A 17773-nucleotide genomic window follows, 5' to 3' on the forward strand; every position below is an offset into this window, starting at 1 on the left:
GACATTCAATGGGGTTACACCGACAGTAGTCGGCCCCCAGCGGGCTCTGGTGATGGAACAAGAAGTGAATACCCTATTAAGGAAGGCGGCCATCGAGGTGGTCCCTCCTCTAGACAGGGAATCCGGGTTTTACAGCCGGTATTTCATAGTTCCTAAGAAGGATGGGGGGTTGCGTCCGATCTTAGACTTACGTCATCTAAACCTCTCAGTTATGTCACTGAAGTTTAGAATGCTCGCTATCAAACAAGATGTAGCTCAATCAGATCCGAGGACTGGTTTGTCGTAATTGATCTCAAGACGCATACTTCCAAATATCCATCCTTCCACAACACAGGAAGTCTCTGAGGTTCGCTTTCGGGGGCAAAGCCTACCAATATCGAGTACTTCCCTTCGGCCTTGCACTCTCACCCAGCACGTTCACAAAATGTGTAGATGCGGCTCTGGTATCCCTCCGTATGCAGGGCATCCGCATTCTAAATTATATTGACGATTGGTTGATTCTAGCTCAATCAGAGCAGATGGCGGTTCGACATCGAGGTGTCGTTCTCGCCCATATGGGGGAGCTGGGTTTGAGACTGAATGCCAAGAAGAGTGTACTTTCTCCAGTTCAGAGAACCACCTATCTAGGCGTAGTATGGAATTCGACCACGATGCAGGCACGTATGTCTCCTGCTCGGATCGAGTCGATCCTCACATCAGTCAAGAGAGTCAAAGATGGCCAGTCACTCACTGTCAAGCAGTCTCAGAGACTGTTAGGGCTCGTGGCAGCTGCGTCCAACGGGATACCTTTTGGCCTGCTGCACATGAGGCCCCTACAGTGGTGGCTCAAGACCAAGGGGTTTTCCCCGAGGGGAAATCCTTTCCGAACTATTCAGGTCACGCGGCGATGCCTTCGTGCCTTAGACATATGGAAGAAACCTTGGGTCTTGAATCAGGGCCCGGTGTTGGGAGCTCTTGGTCGCCGTGTAACGCTAGCGACAGACGTGTCCCTCACCGGTTAGGGTGCGGTCATGAGTGGCCACCCTGCCCGCGGTCTGTGGAGCGGTCGCCATCTGACATGGCATACCAGTTGTCTAAGGGTGCTAGCTGTGCATCGAGCATTGAAATATTTCCTCCCAGACCTGAGAGGTCACCATGTGTTGGGGCGCACTGACAACACATTGGCGATCTCTTAAATCAGTCACCAGAGAGATCGGCATCCGTGCCCCTTGTACAAGCTGGCACACCAGATCCTTCTGTGGTCCCAGGACAAACTCCTCTCGTTCGGAGCAGTGTATATTCCTGTGAGATTGACTGTGGGAGCAGACATACTGTCGAGACAGGGGTCGAGACCCGGGGGCTTCACCCTAAGGTGAAGTAGATATGGAGAGTTTTTGGACCTCTTTGCGACTCAAGAGATATCGCAATGTCCCCTCTGTTTCTCTCTAGTTCATCCAGCTCCTTTGGGACTGGACGCTATGGTACAGACCTGGCCGAGGCTTCGTCTGTACGCTTTTCCCCCTATCGCTCTGCTCCTGGGAGTTCTGGCGAGAGTACGCCGGGACGGGGTCCGTCTGTTGTTTGTAGCCCTGTTCTGGCTGAGCCCAGTGTGGCTCGCAGATCTGATCTCTCTCCTCGACGGCTCTCCATGGGTGATTCCGATCAGGACAGATCTGCTCTCTCAGGCGTAGGGCAAAATATTCACCCTCGCCCGGAGCTGTGGAAGTTGTCTGTGTAGCCTCTGAGGGGGGCACAGCTCATGGCTTCCGGTCTCCCAACCGAGGTTGTTGAGACCCCCACACTCCAATCCAGAGCTCCCTCTACGAGGAAACTGTACGCCCTGAGGTTGAAACTCTTCTCCTCATGGTGCAGAGACCCCCAGCTTGACCCTGTTAACTGCCCAGTTGGTACAGTTCTGGAGTTTCTACAAGCTAGGCTCTCTGCGGGGTTAACTCACTCCACCTTAAAGGTGTACGTGGCGGCCATAGCTGCTTACCACGTCCCTTTCAATGGTCAGTCAGTGGGTAGACACCCCCTAGTTACACGTTTCCTCCACGGTGCGCTGAGGCTGAGACCTCCAGTACGGTCCCATATTCCCCCATGGGATTTGGTTGTGGTTCTAGAGGCTCTTTGTAAAGCTCCATTCGAGCCAATACAAGATATCTCAGATAGACATCTGACACTGAAAACTGCCCTGCTACTGGCAATCACCTCGCTAAAACGAGTTGGAGATCTCCAGGCCCTTTCGGTGGCCCCTACTTATTTAGACTTTGCCCCTGGTATGGCCAAAGCATTCTTATACCCTCGAGCGGGTTACATTCCTAAAGCTCCCTCTGTTACGCCACAACCCATAGTACTGCAGGCCTTCTGTCCTCCTCCCTTTCGGGAGCCAGACCAGGTGAAGCTAAATTGTATGTGTCCAGTTCGAGGACTGGACTCATACGTCCACAGGGCTGCTGTGGACAAAACCTGACCAATTGCTTGTTTGCTATGGTCCTCCTAAAAAGGGTTCCCCTGCCTCTAAGCAGACCCTTAGTCGTTGGATAGTCGAGGCTATCAACGACTCCTATGAGTCCTCTGTTCTTCCCCTTTCTTTGGGAGCCAAGGCTCACTCTACTCGGGGTATGGCGGCCTCCAAGGCCTTCTCAGCAGGTGTGTCCCTCTTGGACATCTGCAACGCTGCGGGATGGTCCACGCTCTCTACATTTGTCAGATTCTACGATCTTTATGCGAGCCACTCCGGGCTCTTCTGTTCTCTCGTCCTAAGCTGTGCTCTTCGGATACACACTAGGCAGGGCTTTGGTAGTCTGGCAGCGTTGGCATATCGTTCCCCAAAGCGTTTTACGACGCAGCTCGAGTTCCCGAAAAGGAACGTCCCAAGGTTACGCATGTAACCCTAGTTCCTTGAGGGAACGAGACGCTGCGTCGCAGAGCCATACTCCCGGCACCCCTGCCGGCGCTTGCTTCCCTACTCGAAGCTGAAGCCAGCTGCACGGCACGTGCTTATATAGCTTCCTGGTCGCTACGTCACCCTGCCCGTGACGTCACGCCCGTCCGATGGACAGATTGCACACGATATTCAGAGTCGGTCTCGTCAGGGACGTTCCCCAAAGCGTTTTACGACGCAGCGTCTCGTTCCCTCAAGGAACTAGGGTTACATGCGTAACCTTGGGACGTTTTTCTCTTCCTCTTGCGAAATCTAAATTTAAATCTACAACATCCTTCCGAAACATGAAAAATGTAAGCAATGAATAATTCTCTAATGCTTTGTCTCTCTCTGTTAATCTCTCTTGTCCTGGTGAGATTCTCTCATTATATAATGAAGCTACATCTAATATCTTGGGATTATTTGACTGCATATCTGTTGTTCATGTTATCTATCAACTTTTTGCAAAGGGACCTTGGGTTCTTGAAAGGCGCTATATATATATATATAAAACATATCATTATTATTATTCAACTAATTAAAATCAACATAATTAAACATTAATTTAGAAGTGAATTCAAATCTCTTTTTTAGTCCACTTAAACTCAACCCACTGTTCATTCAGTTTTTTCATGTTTTTGAAAACTTAAAATTTACATTATTCTAATATTATTGTTATATATTATTTTTTATTACCTATATTAAACTGAATTTAATAATTTTATTATTATACAAAAGTATAAAATTTTTAGCACTTTTTTTTTACTAGTGCTGTCAAACGATTAATCGCGTCCAAAATAAAAATGTTTGTTTACATAATACACACACATACAGTATATATTTAGAAAATATTTATATGTATATACATTTATATTATATTATATATAAATATATTTGACAGGTGCAATATGCCAGTGTGTCACCGGCCTAAGGTTTTCAAAAGGCATACGGCTTAAAGGCATAATCACTACAACTAGGAAAAACACGATTGTAATTCAAACGCATCTCCCGTCAGTATTTAAACAGACCTTTGCTCTTAATTTCGATCGGTCCAACGCAATAACTAAATCTGAGCATGTCTAAAAACTTAAACTGTTGATGCTGCAACTTTACACTTTGGAAAAGTTATATATATTTTTTAAATATGAGCAGGCCTACAAGCTGGGATTGGTAATGCTACACTGTAATCAGTTATTTATTTATATTTTTCATTTTTATTTTATTATATGATATTGGTTTGAGACTGAGAGTATTTTATTTAGTGGAGAACTTTGCAGCTGTATTTTATTTCTTATTCTTTTTTTATTTTATATATATATTTTATTAAAAAGTATAAACAAATTGTTAAAAAAAAAGTTTATAGCAATAAACAACCTGCAGTTTAATGTTTGCATTTCTTTCCCTTACTGAACTGAAAAATGAACTGAACAGTGACTTTAAAACCGAGGTATGTACCGAACCGTGATTTTTGCGTACCGTTACACCCCTAATAAACATACAATATTTTTCTTAAATATATACGGTCATGTGTTTGTATTTATATATACATAAATACACAGTACACACAAATATATTACAGTATGTAAACAAAAACTTTTATTTTGCGTGCGATTAATCACGATTAATCGTTTGACAGCACTACTTTTTTACATTTAGTTTATTAGTTTCGATTTTTATAAATATATACATATATTTGATGGTACTGAAACTGTAAACAATTTAGCCCTTTAAAGATAATTTCAAGTACCTTCTAGGTTGATATTTTCAATTACTTTGTTCTCTGTTAGACAGCAAAACAGCACCGTAAACAGCAGCACTTTAGTATTTCAAGCTATTTTTCTTTCTCCTCATGTTACAGGGTCATCAACGAGATAATATAAACCCATTTCCCTAGATAACAGATCACCTGCCACAATTTCACATAAATATATAAAGCTTTTCATATTCAGATGTCCCTAATACGTCCTCCACCAGTTCCTGTACTTCTTCTCCAAGGACTTGTGTGTCTTAAAAGCCATTCACGATTCAACTATTACCCTTCAAACAAGCCTTTCATTGACTCCATGATGGACACGGTGTGATATTTTCACCAAACTGAGAGGAAACACTGAATTGAGCGAGTGGGCGCTTTGGAAAAACACAGCGTTCCTGCACTCAATTACTGAAACGGTTTCTTTGGCGAGGATGTATGATTGCTGTTTGCGTGCCACAGGAACCACTTGATAATTAAACCCAGTATATTGTGATACAGAAGTGGGCGGCACAACGTGGCACAACTCTACCCATAATACTCTAATATTTCTGTTTCTTTGATTCCAGCTTGTCTGAGCTTAAATTACCCTGGGCTAATTTTTCCAGTATATCCTCTGATGTCCAAACCATTTGTTGATGATTTATGGCACCTGTCGATATTTTACAGCAGTGGGCATTCGTCCGCTATGGTTCCAGCACAATTCGTGTTGCTCCCTAGCAACAAGCCAAAGCACTAATATTCCTACAGAGGGACCAGTTCCAAATATAACTGTCTGTATTATTGATTACAACACAGCAAACTTTGCATTTAATGGCTTTTGTAAAACATGACGGGGTAAAACTAATTTGGTTATGTCAAAATGTTCTACTTTCTGAAGAGACAAGAAGAGAGACATGTTGAGCCTATTATTCTAATGATGCCTCTATATAGAAACCCGAATAACAAGGTGCAGCCACATACAAAGATACAGATATTTTTTCAGGGAATGGAAGATCACTTGTCATTATGTGCTCAAGAAAAAGGAAATATAGATTTCCAACAATATAAAAGAATATTCCCCATATATCTGTGATTACTTTGCAAGCATTATCAAATTAAGCAACATACACATAAACATACATACATACATACATAGATAGATACATAAGATAGATTAAATATAATTTAAATATAATAATTAAATATAATATTTCACATTGTAACGTTTTTTTTAAAAAGTGTTTTGTTTTGTATAATTTTGTAATATATAAATATATTATATAAATATTACAGACTAATTATATGTTTAATAAGTGTATACCAAAAAAAATCATTATCATAGCAGCATTATATGGCTCAAAATAAATGGCTCCCTTAGTAAGTGCTAATACACTGGCTGACGTAAGCTGATGAAACACTTTATTTCTGCAGCGGTTTAGTTACCAAGATTACAAACGTATGATATTATTACACAAAAAAAAAAACAAATCACAGCTAAATCTTTCTAGTGTGCATCGAACGTATTTGCTTTCAGTAATTTGCTTTCTAGAAAGAAATATTTCATGCAAGATAAGCATAGTTGTGCGCAACATACAGCAAAATAACAGAGTGAGCGGTTCACAGAGTTGGGAGCTTGAGTCGTGGGAATTTAATTGTGTTCTGCAAAATTCTCATGAACCGTTCAAGACCTGATATCATCTCGTACGTACTACAAAAGATCAGATCTGGCCCTTTGAGTGGCACCCCAAAATTGATCTCCAGTCGAGTCCGAAACAATGAAAATAAAGGAGCTTTCATCTCTGAAATCTATAAGCATGACAGGGACAGATTAACACATTGCCAGGCTTTGATGCAAACAGAAAAAAAACAACTGAGCATTTCAAATTTTTATGAAAAAGTAAAAAGTATTTAATTCCATGTGTTATTTTGTTACATAAACCTAAAGTCATTAAATAATTGACACGCTTATGCTTCTCTTTCTGATTAATACACAAATTTAAACAGCGAATGCATGTAATTACCATTACATCCTCAACACAACATATTTGTCTGTATTTATTTATTTTAACAACAAATTTCAATATACAGCAGTCAAACACTGGCGACAGAAGACATGTATGTCAAAGCGATTAACTTGCGTATGTTCCCAGGAAATGGCAAGTGTATTCTGGAAGCTGGAGACAATGGTGGCACTCATGTGACTCAACATGATGACAATAGCCACAGACAGAGGGAAAGAAGCGCATTAACCAATGAAACTAATTTAAAAGCATTTTGAGTGTGACACAAAAGGAGGGATTAGATGACAGAGGATAAGAAGATAGTATACTATCAATGCACTATTGTGCTGATTTCTTCATCTGCAGTCAGCGGTAGACAAGACCTTTGCAATTACTGTCAAAAGAATTAATCATTCATAATTCTAAGAGCTGCCACAAAGAGCGTGCTTATTAAAGGATCACTGTCCATCTTGAACTGTGGGGTTCTGCGCTATGAAAGAAGAAAACACAACCATATTTTAGCATTTAATCATGCAGTAGCTCTCATTTATGTCTAGTTTTTTATATATATATAAAAAAAATCTCAGGCTACGTTTACACGACAACAGTGTAATCAAAACTGAAAATTTTTCCTCTTTTGTTATTAAAAATTTTAACATATACACAACAATTATTTCAAAACTATTCACTATTACACATATCCGCGAAAACAGCCAAAAATGCTGTATTACATACGCCAGGCCAGTAGTTGGCATTGTCACCTTGTTAGTAAACAGAACCTGTAGGGAAGTGACGATTATATGTTGTATATGATGCGTCTCGGCTGTTGGTTGTAATATTGGTGAAGTAAATCCACACTTTGCTGAAAAAGCATTGGCAAACTCTTAAACAGCAACAACACTACCATGTACTCCGGCATTGTTGTGTATGTTTGTTCGCACTTGCCTTTAAAATCGACATGTACTGCACATGTCGACATACCTAACATGTACTACGCATGTGCATGACATAACGTTTTCAAAGATTCCCGTATTGGGTGTTTACATGGAAACGAAGATAAGCCATTTTCAAGAACATGCACTTTGAGTCCCCAAAACGTCATTGTCGTGTAAACGAACAGGCAACACGCATAAAAAGTTTCCAGTTTTTGGCTGAAAAGTTTGTTTAAATGGCCCCTCAGTGGCGCAATCAATTATTATCTGAACATTTATTTGAACATCTTAACTAGCAGAATACAGCAGCAATTGCTCAACCAATGGAATAAGTTTGGGGAGGGGCTATCCTTTCATCTGTCCAATGACAGATTGGGGTAGGGACTAAAAATAAATAAATAAGTACACATATAATCTTTTTTTTATATATTTCTCTTTGGTGATGCTAGTTGTGCACATTTAATTTCCATTTTTTTCTCTTTTTATTTTATGTTTTACCCAAATATGTTTTACCCACCATGAAACTGTAAAGAATTTATTTAATCAAAAACAGGAAGAACAACTAGGAAAAATACATCTAACTGCCATTTAATTCATTTATTTAGTTATGCCCTTATCTTTGTTTTACTGTCTCAAAGGGCTAACAGCTAACTTGATAAATCAGTCCAAGAGAGTTTTCCAGCCACTGAAATATATGCTGACAGGAACAAAGTTTCTCTACGCTTTGAAGGCATGCAGCTGTCTTCCTTTTCTGCAAACTTGTGCAAATCACCTGGGGGTTTGAGATCAGCCCCCCGAGAGCAATACCACATCCTCTAAAAAAAAAAAAAAGAAAGAAAGAAAACATCAATGAGGTTAAATTTAACAATGCAAAGAAAGAAACCAACTTAAAAGAATAGTTTACCCAAAACTCTGTCATCATGTACTCAAACCATAGTGACAGATGCATACAATTTTTTTCATGGAACACAAACGTTCATATCTGTCAAGTTGCAAAAATGACAAAAGCACCATAAAAGAAGCCTATTTGATGTGTACATATATTTCAAGTGTTCTGAGGTCATCTGACAGCTTTGTGTGAGGAACAGAGACAAATTTAAGTTCTCCTTTTGTGTTCCACAGAAGAAAAACAAGAACATGAAGGGGGGATAATTAATGACATAAATGTTTTTTTTTTGTTTTTTTTTGTAAAACTACTATTTTAAATGTAGTCAAGTATATAATGAAACCTGGACAATTTTTTTGGATATTAACCCTATAAAGCCTGACATACAGTACAAAATGTACCTGTAGACAAAATGTGTATAAATAATTTGCATATGGCTTTTGTTGAGTATTAGGCTTTTCTGGCACATATACAGTAATATGATAAAAGATTATGGAGTGCATAAAGAAAGAAAAACAGACTTACATTTTGCCTTAACTGAACGAAAATATGCAATTTGGTGCAAAATATGCTGTTTTTTTGGCCAAAAGGTAAGATGTAATTCTGAAAAATTGTAATTTAAATCAATGGGATGACAATGATAGTATAACAGTCAGTAATACTTACATAAAATGCATATAAAAATCAGTTGTAACTTTATATATCCCAATATATCTTCTTAAGATTTGTATATAAATTTTATAATCACAGCATTGCAATACAATGGTGATTGAGAGATGAAACCAAAGTAAACCTAAGTTGCTTCAGTCCAGTAAGTGTTCAATCTTAAAATACAAACCCGATTCCAAAAAAGTTGGGACACTGTATAAATTGTGAATAAAAATAGAATGCAATGATCTGGAAGTTTCACATTTCTATATTTTATTCAGAATACAACATAGATGACATATCAAATGTTTAAACTGAGACAATTTTAACCTTTTAAGGGAAAAATAAGTTGATTTTAAATTTCATGACATCAACACATCAAAAGTTCATGTTTACCACTGTGTGGCATCCCCTCTTCTTTTTATAACAGTCTGCAAACGTCTGGGGACTGATGAGATAAGTTGCCCAAGTTTAGGAATAGGAATGTTGTCCCATTCTTTTCTAATACAGGCTTCTAGTTGCTCAACTGTCTTAGGTCTTCTTTGTCACATCTTCCTCTTTATGATGCGTCAGATGTTTTCTATGGGTGAAAGATCTGGACTGCAGGCTGGCCATTTCAGTACCTGGATCCTTCTTCTATGCAGGCATGATGTTGTAATTGATGCAGTATGTGGTCTTGCATTCTCATGTTGGATAATGCAAGGTCTTCCCTGAAGAAACAATGTCTGGATGGGAGCATATGTTGTTCTTGAACTTGGATATACCGTTCAGCATTAATGGTGCCTTTCCAGATGTGTAAGCTGCCCATGCCACATGCACACATGCAACCCCATACCATCAGAGATGCAGGCTTCTGAACCGAGTGCTGATAACAACTTGTCTTTGTCCTCTTTAGTCTGGATGACGTGGCGTCCCAGTTTAACAAAAAGAACTTCAAATTTATATTCGTCTGACCACAGAACAGTTTTCCACTTTGCCACAGTCTATTTTAATGAGCTTGGCCCAGAGAAAACGCCTGCGCTTCTGAATTATGTTTAGCTTCTTTTTTCTTTTTATGCTTCTTTTTTGACCTATAGAGTTTTAGCCGGCAACGGCGAATGGCACGGTGGATTGTGTTCACCGGAAATGTTTTCTGGAAGTAATCCTGAGCCCATGTTGTGATTTCCATTACAGTAGCATTCCTGTATGTGATGCAGTGCCGTCTAAGGGCCAGAAGATCACGGCATCCACTATGGTTTTCCAGCCTTGACCCTTACGCACAGAGATTGTTCCAGATTCTCTGAATCTTTGGATGATATTATGCATTGTACATGATGATAACTACAAACTCTTCACAATTTTTCTCTGAGAAACTCCTTTCTGATATTGCTCCAATATTTTTCGCCATAGCATTGGGGGAATTGGTGATCCTCTGCCCATCTTGACTTCTGAGAGACACTGACACTCTGAGAGGCTCTTTTTATACCCAATCATGTTGCCAATTGACCTAATAAGTTGCAAATTGGTCCTTCAGTTGTTCCTTATATGTACATTTAACTTTTCCAGCCTCTTATTGCTACCTGTCCCAACTTTTTTGGAATGTGTAATTCTCATAAAATTCTACAAGAGCCAATATTTGGCATGACATTTCAAAATGTCTCACTTTCAACATTTGATATGTTATCTATATTCTATAGTGAATAAAATATAAGTTTGAGATTTGTAAATTATTCCGTTCCTTTTTTACTCACAATTTGTACAGTGTCCCAACTTTTTTGGAATTTGGGTTTGTTTTACCAACAATATAAAAGCTACTTTTACCCTTACTTTATAAAAATCAGTAAAAATTTCACAGCAAAATGACATGTGAGCCAGGAGGATTAGCTACACTGAAAAGCCTTTTACAAAAAATAGAATATTTTATTAAAAGTGTAAATCATAAAAAAAGTATAATCTATCAAGCAGACAACACAAGGCACATTTAGATTTAGGTTTTTCAGCAAAGTTTTGATCATGTTGATCATTTAGAGGCCTTAAATATGTGTGTGAAATATGACACAGTAGGCTTTGTTAAGATAAAACTCTTGAGTGGAGTAAATTTGATTAGTAAATAAATAAACCACTCATGCACACAATATTCAGAGCCATGTGACTAAGCAAAATGAATTAGCAAGAGAACACTGCAAGCAAATAGGGTATTAATGTGCCTAAGAGATGTAAACGGCACAAAGTCTGAGACGTTTAATATTTAAAAGAAGGCCTTTTTGAATTTCGCAACTCCCCGCAAGCTTATTAGACATGAAATGATCGGCTGACGATAATAACAGATTAGTCATCGTGAGTGACTGGGGCTTGGCACCAGACACCACAATAAGCCACATTGTGCTTCCTGACAAACACAGCCGGCCCCCTCGCTTTAAAATATAAGATTCCACAATAGCTGCCCGGAGGGGGTGACGAACTTCAGAAAAGATCAGCACACTGCATTAACATTTATTTGAATTTCCTTTGCAGGAACAAATGCAGCTGTCTGAGAACATATAATGCAATGCTCCTAAAAGACAAATGAACACTTATTTTCCATCTGTTGTTGGTAACTCTTGCCATGGTTTTCCTCTTTCCGTTCAGCTTCAGGTTATTGGGTTGAGTTGAGTTGGGGGGGGGGGGGGTGTTGCCGTTATAGGAGAAGTGAGTTACATTAACTACTTGACTGTTGTCTCAGTCTCTGTAATGGACAGACAATAAAACTATTAATTTCCTCGAAGGTCATGCCTGGAAAACGTGCACATTGTTGGACTGTCTGCTGGCACGGATCTCACCTCGCATACTTCAGCTCAGGGAGTCTTGCCTTGTGGATATGAGAAAAAAAGTAACAAAAACAAAATACGTTTGGGCGATGATTATGACTTCTTTCCCTGTTTTGGGTTTAAAAAATGACTTTGCCATTATTAGTGAACCAACAGGCTTTTTCCATTTCAATTCCCACTCCACAGTTTTGGAAACGCTGGCTCTGGTGTCTGGATTCAGTCAGAGAGCAGTGATATAAGAAGATCAGAGAGCTCTAATGGACAATAAGCCTTGTAAACTTCCAGCAGGCTTGCCAATAAGAAAAACATGACGGTTAGAAAACATTAAATAATCGGCTGGATTGAGAGCAGAACAAACAGAGCAATCTAAATCAGTATAAAGAGAGTGAACATTCGTTTCTGTAGCATAGATTATTCAAATATCAAAGCGGCTTTTCATTTACTTTGGCAGGATGGTGATGTCTTTTTATAAATTCTGCAAAATGTAAAGCAAATGCTGAAATAAGCCTGTTTTTTTGGCACTCCATCTAAAATGTTACAACAATGTGCATACACTCTATACATAATAATGCATTTTGTAATTTGCGCCTCAGTTTCTTGCCCAGAATCTCCATGTTAGCAATATCAAAGTATTTAGCCAAGAATATATTACCATGACTGTTAAAGCTGTTTTACTCTCCTTTGCATTAGCCTTGCTCTCCCTGCCAGTGTCAGCAGAACGTGGATTGCCTTTATCAGGACATGAAACTGAAATTCACGTAGACTCGTGTCACAAATTGCAGCATTAATTTTTTTGACATGTCATCTAGCAGACAGACTCTAGCCAATATCCCCAGAATGCAATGAGCCAAAAGCGGTCTCAAACAGAGAATCCAGAAAGAGGCTCCACATACCTATACAGTCTCAACAGATAATAAAAAACTCCACTTTTACTACTTCATGATAGTAGGAAGGAATCGAATAGAGAGATATGGGAATAGCTTGATGGTCACAAAGATTTATAACATTTATTCATAGTCAAATAAATATAGTAAAATATTTGGACAGATTCAGATACATTAGACCGACAGACAATAGATAATCAAATGCAATGACAGACAGACAGATAGACAGATAGTAAAACTAAGATAGATAGATAGATAGATAGATCGATAGAGATAAACAAATCTGTTTCATAGGTAATACTTTCCGTCAGGAGTGTTGTTAGGCTCTATTATTCATTTTACAGCGGCTATAATTGAGCAGGTATATCACATCCGCCATGAAAGAGAAGCCACTTGTGATTATATCACTACCCTCCAGGTGCAGCGCAAACGATCTCTCAAACGCCACTGACAATACAAGACATTTCCACTTCTCACGCTCCATGCAAATCAACACCTGATCATCTTAAAGAATCGCCATCCGGCGTTAAATTACTGTATGCTCATTATGCCCCATATCATACACAGATAGCACAGCAGGGTGGGGTTCTGATCACACGGTGAATCTGATAACACCCAGCCATTGTTCAAAGACAACAGCTCTGCAGCGGTCTTCTTATGTATCATATATATCATATTAGTTGGAGAACCTAAACTGAACCCAGTAACAAAGGTGCAGGCTTACAGACAAGTAAACAGACAGATAGACAGAACCATGAATGGTTTTGATGTCGGCAGCCAAAGCAGAAATTAGATTAGGTTTAGGTATCGCTACCATCACAAGAATTAATTTAAGCAATATATCCCAAAGTCAAACTTCATCAAACTGTGTAACAATGCCAGAGGGGATATATGTTAATTACGAGATTAAGAATGCATCAAGTCGATTTCAAGTGGTTTTTCTTTACCTTTTATTTTTTTTCTCGGTTAAGCTTCAGTGAGAGCCATTAAAGCTTTTTTCCTTCATCTAAGACACTGACTTGGCAGCTGAATATGAGAAAAAAAAAATCAGCTTTAGTGTGTTACTGGTGAAATGGAATGTGACTTAAAATCTAATTGCTGTCACTCGACACTTGTTTAGCAACCTACAAGACTGATATATTAGGTGCTGATATTGGGTGTATCTGCAAACATATTCCAAAAAAGGATTCCCCATTAACTACAATAGTGCCGTGATCCTTGCATACTCTTGAAATGTGTAGCTGCAGTGAATGTGATATTTTTGATTGTGCATTTAGCTGGAAAGGGTGGAACCGAAACGAAACATCATTAAATCTACAGCACTTTCAAGGGCAGTCCAAAGATCTGCATTATTATTATGCAGCGTCCCAGAGTGCTCTGACAGGAGCCGAATACGGCAGAATCCTTATAGCCATCATCTTGTTTCCCTTGAGACATGGCTAAAATTATTGCAATCCCTCTATCAAGAGCAGGAGCTTTTAAAATCTAATTATTGCAGGCTTCACAAATCAGAGTATAAAGTTTATGTCAGATTTCTAGACACTAAGCTCTTCCCTGATGGCAAAATATATTGCAATAAAGGTGATTAACAATGTTTCAACTGATTACAAACTGTATTTTTTACATTCCCTCACAATTTTCTTGGCAGTCCTTTTCTGGCTGTCATCCACATACCAGACGGTGAAAAAAACCCTGTTTTAATTATTAATGCACTCCCTATTTGTGCAGGTGAACAATCAGCTTTTTATTCAGCATCAATTTTATTTTACATCAACGCGAGCACAGTACTATTTTAAAAACGACTTAATTTTCATATCACCGGCAGACAGCCTTCCTTCTTACCCTTATATATTAAATCACATTTAAGTATACTTGACTTATACTTAATAAAAAGTGTAAATATATTTGAGCTATGCTTGTGCTCAGAGAATCCGTGTTTTCATTGTTATACTGTAGGGGGCGCTATTACACATCTTCTGCACAGAATTTTCAAAATAAACACAAGTGAAGAAGAAACCGAAACAACAGATGCTTCCACGTGTATTCTCACATGATCATCAGAAATAAAATAGCTTTAAAAATGTGTAACGTTATGGAATAAAATGTCGACCAATGAAGAGGAAATAATGACTGTCAAGCTCCAGGGTGTTGATTGACTTCATCAACGTTTTGATTATCATTCTGAATCCAATTATTAGTCTTTTTGTTCAAAATGTTGCTTATTTCTTTATTTTTATTTTATTTATAAAACTTACCCACATTCAAGTGTTTATAAAAAAAGAATGCTTAAAGTTGGAATAAAATTGTATGTTTGTATGTCCAGATAGTGATAGAACAAAATATATACAAATTAATACCTAAATAGGGACATAGTAGTATACATAAAGGGGTCATATGATGTTGCTAAAATGAAAATTATTTCGTGTATTTGGTGTAATGAAATGTGTTTATGCGGTTTAAGGTTAAAAAAAACACATTACACAACAATTTTCACATAGCTCATCTCTCTGAAAAGCGAGGTGTGCTGTGATTGGCCAGCTATCCAGTGCATTGTGATTGGCTGAATGTCTCAAGCATGTAGCGGAAATATTACGTAGATATGTGGGGGCGTGTTAGAATGAGCCGTTTCAAGGGGGCGTGGATAAGTGTTAACTTTTATAAAGAATATCTCTTTGGATTTAAGACTTTAGTCGTTGCAACTTCACAGATCTTTATTCACCAAGAACACGCCAAAGAGAAAGGAAAATATGAAATCGCATCATATGACCCCTTTTAAGTATGATGTAAAGTTCACTTAAAGAAAACTTTAAGTACTCAAAGTTTACTACTGTTATACTTAAAAGTATACCTTTATATACTAGAAAGTGTGCCAATTTAGTCCCAATGAGTACTGAAATAGTACACTTACAAGTATACTGTTAGTACACTGATATTTGCATACTACGTAAAGTATACTTAAAATATACTTGAACTTTAAGAAATAAACTTGAAGTATACAAATTTTTGGTAAGGGTAACCCGAGAAAGGGTGCGTTAAAATGCTCCAGGTCAAAAATTAAAAAGCAAAACATGTTAGTGAATCATTCTCTTCAGCCCAAATTCCTAACCACCTCGTCACAAGTTTACTGTGACCCAGTAATTTATGATAATGTCTTAATTATAATAACTGATGTACAAAGGTCAGATGTGAACACTAAGTGGTCAATTAAAAAAAAAATTCAGTTAAAGGGATAGTTTACAAAAAAATTATTTTCTGTGATCATTTGCTCACCTTCAGGTCATTCCAAACCTGTATGTTCTAGAACACAAAAGGTGAAATTTCCAAGAATCTACTATTTGCACTTTTCCATTAAATTGCAATGAATAAAGCTTTGTAACATTGGACTGATTCAGTTATTGAGTTTAACTCAATAATTCAAGTCACAGCCGTTGTGAATAATGACTTCATTTTTGGCCTGTTTGGCAAACAAAGCTATCTTATGATTTAAAGATGTAGTTCACCCAAAATGGAAAATTCTGTCATCATTTACTCACCCTCATGTTGTTCCAAACTTGTATGAGTTTCCTTAGGAACTATGTGGGTAACCAAAAAGTTGATGGTAGCTACTGACTTCCATAGTATGGAAAGAAAATACTAAGGAAGTCAATGGCTACCATCAACGTTTTTTGCTCAACAGAAGAAAGAATCTTTTACAGGTTTGGAACAACATGAGGGTGCATTTTTTGGAATCCATTTAAGAGACATTGCGTAAGACTAATTTTATGGTGCTTTTGTGTCCTTTTAAGCTTGCCCATTGTCCTTTCATTGTGACTTCATGGAAAAGAGCGGCTGATACAGTCTTTTTTAAAATTTTTCATTTTGTGATTCATGGAGGAAAAAAAGTCATATGGGTCTGGAATAATATTAGAGCGAGTAAATTATGAAAATATAGCCCCCCCCCCCCCTAATGCTATATTTTTAATGAACAAAATAAGTCTGATATTGGAACAACTGCCCTTCTGAATAATCCAAATAGACAGAATGGTTCTGTGCTAGAATATTATTACATTATCACAATACACAAAGAAATAATAAGGTTGCAGGACTGACAGGAAATAAATCACAGATCTTTTTATGCAGCTATTGATTGTCATTCGCAGCTGTAGCCTGCACATAAGATACAGTGACAAAGCATCCATTATTGATTCTTCCATCTCATTGGAACCTCATACATCAGGCCACTTGAGAGAATGTTCACCTCCACGCTTCTAGACAAAGCCGTATGCAAATTCCAGTAACTGGCATAGCAAACAGATCTATCCACTAGTGCTGCATAATTATTATATCCACCAAATTGAAAGGAGTGATATGTATATTTAGCCCTTCAATGGCTTTTAACCGGCTTGAGAACTTATTGAAATGCTATGCACTGAAAATGGATTCTTTAGGATTCTGCAATCAGACTCTGTTTGCTAGAAAGACAGAGTCTGCAGAATCGTGGAAGTCCCTGGTTGGCCTTTCCGACTGCCTGGGCTAGGCAATATAGCAAACAAAAATATATTGATATTTTTCTGCCTTCACATGTTCATCTATAGATCTATATGATATGTATTTGCACTTTTCGTTAAAGAAATAATTTATTTGGTAGCCAAGCAGATACAAAATAGAAGATTTAATTTGTAAGTAAGGCATGTTTTTAATTACACAAAGATTATATATATATATATACACATTTTGGACTTTTAAAACTTATGAAAGGTTTCTATGATTTCATAGGCATTTATGATTTCTCTCTTCTGGGAAAACAGACCGAAATATTGATGATTCATCCTGTGACTAAAAAGCATTACCAAGTAACATCATGTTTACAACTTGATTTGATCAACTAAATCTATTTAAAAAATGAGTCCTTAAATATGTCCTGCCCAAATTTCCTGTTTCACCATGAAAAAACAACATAAAAAAACCCTGTGTACCTCAAGCAATTTCTTAACACTTTTTTTCTTAAGACAATTAAGAAA

The 17773-nt window shown here is 38.0% G+C and overlaps 1 protein-coding gene across 2 annotated transcripts in view; it reads right to left on the reverse strand.

Moving 5' to 3' along the window:
* The window catches only part of arid5b (AT-rich interaction domain 5B), a 117485-nt gene that overhangs the window by 85427 nt on the left and 14285 nt on the right, over positions 1-17773 (reverse strand). The window lies entirely within an intron of this gene.

This window comes from Carassius gibelio, chromosome A12 (assembly GCF_023724105.1).
Source record: "Carassius gibelio isolate Cgi1373 ecotype wild population from Czech Republic chromosome A12, carGib1.2-hapl.c, whole genome shotgun sequence".
Taxonomy (NCBI): domain Eukaryota; kingdom Metazoa; phylum Chordata; class Actinopteri; order Cypriniformes; family Cyprinidae; genus Carassius; species Carassius gibelio.